Source organism: Solanum tuberosum, unplaced genomic scaffold, assembly GCF_000226075.1.
Source record: "Solanum tuberosum cultivar DM 1-3 516 R44 unplaced genomic scaffold, SolTub_3.0 scf00143, whole genome shotgun sequence".
In the NCBI taxonomy this organism is placed as follows: Eukaryota; Viridiplantae; Streptophyta; class Magnoliopsida; order Solanales; family Solanaceae; genus Solanum; species Solanum tuberosum.
In genome coordinates, this window is record NW_006239068.1 from 898,856 (window position 1) to 900,962 (window position 2,107).

Genomic DNA, 2,107 nt, shown 5'->3' on the forward strand with positions numbered 1-2,107 from the left:
TTTCTTCTTCATTCTCATTCATGCTCAAAAGTCACCCCATTTTCTTTTGCAACTTTATTTCAAACTTTTTTATTCTTTTTCTTTTTGTTTTTCTTTTCTTTTCTTCTCTTTTTTTTTGTATGGAGCGGTTCCATCTTTATCAAAACCATGGGTCAAAAGGGACTTCTTTGCATTTCTTGATTTACCTTCTCTTTTCACCACACCCACAACTTAGGCTTTTGGCCTAAGTTGGCTATTCAAACAAACCACAAATCATGAGGATTATGGGTAATGGATAAAGAGAGGTCACAATTTGCATGAAGTTTCTTCCAAGAAAAAGGGTAAGGCTCAAAGGGTGTTCAAGCAAAGATCACACACTCACAAGGTTGGCCACAAAAGAGGTATAATGTCGAATTGTTTCACATTCTTCAAGGTTTCCTAAGATCATTTCAAGAGATTGCATAACTTAGTCAATCGGACCAACGGGGCAAATTCTAGGTATCAACACACATGGTTCACGGTAAGCTCATCACACAAGGCATTGGCACCAATATCAAACAAGACTCCACACTTTTGCTAGTGTGCAATGTTCATCACAAGAGACTCATTCGATAACCGGCTAGTGACAACGAGATGCAAAAAGTTCACATATTATCTATGCAACTTCATTTGGCCTCATCGTAGCCACACATATTTTTGTTCGATTATGAGCACTATTTAAGTCATCGATATTGATCAAGACCGATACTCAAATTTGTAAGAGAACAACCACATTCAAATGCAATCAAGACGTGGCACAAAATTTTTGGAAGGGTCCAAAAATCATTCACAATTAAAACAAGGAGCCACAAGCTCAAATATCCATAAAAGTAGTATCAAAACACAATATATAGCTCAAAAACCCAATATATACAGAAAAATTTCATCAAAACAAAAGGTAGGTATGAAAGTACTTCACCTCACCACAAAACAAAAAGAAATTTGTCCTCAAATGCAAGAAAAATATCCAAAAGTCAATAAAAAAAGACAGAGAGGGAGGTAAAGAGAAATCATGTCTAAACAGTCGCTCCATCTGTCGGGGCATCAATGCCCGGTGCAACACTCTGATCTTGGGCATCAGTGCCCGGAGTTACATCAAAAGTAGAGGGTCCACTAGGAGCTGCCAAAGGTGTGTTTGCCAAAGCTGTTTGCACAACTGCATCTATCATGGCCTCCTCAGTCTCCATAAGGCTCTCGTAAGAAGCCTCCTCAGCAACCTCAAGCATTTCCTCATCTGTCACAGCCTCAGACTCAGGATCAACTACCTCCTCAATTATAATATAACCTCTGGTGGTAGCTGGAGGCATATCAGGCTCAAATGGCACATCTGGGATCTCCACCATCCTAAAAATCATAGACATGTCTGTTGACTTCAGCTGGTCCACATCTCTCATTAGTGTAACACTAGCAACCTTTAGAGTTGTCACCTCCTCAGTGGCCCCTTGGCCACGCTCACACACCGCTATCCTAGCCGCAAGGGCATCAATGGTAGCATCCAAGGGTGTCACAGCGTCAGTGAGGGCTGTCTGGATCATGACCGGAATGGAGGCCTCAAGTCTGGTAGCATGACGATCAACAGAATGGGCTAGCTGAAATCCCAGGGGCCGGAGTTGGCAATGTTGCCTCTGCAGGTAGTGTCTGAGGATCTACAACCAGGGATGTATCCACCGGGGCTGCCTTCTTGTTCTCCGCCTCAATCCTCCGGATGTCGGTAGACGATGTGGGAATCACTTCCACATCTTTCTTCTTATCTCTTGGAACCTGAGATCGTCTGCACAGCTCGGTGGTCAACATCGGAAAGGGAAGCGATGTCTGCCTCTGCTTGGTCTTCATAAGCATCTTCTGAGCCATAATCATCCCAGATTCAGCCGTGTCCCATTAATGATACACCCAAGATAGGCTGCTTTGGTGTGTCAGAGAATTGACTGATTCTGGGATGGCATGATGGTACAGCTGATGAAGCCAAACCAATACCTCACAGCTACATTGAGGTCCTTCTTTTCAAAGGCTTCCCCAACCTCAAGCCATTTGGGAGTACCATCTGATATTAACGGTGCCAACCACTTTTCATGTTTTCCAGCATTTTTGT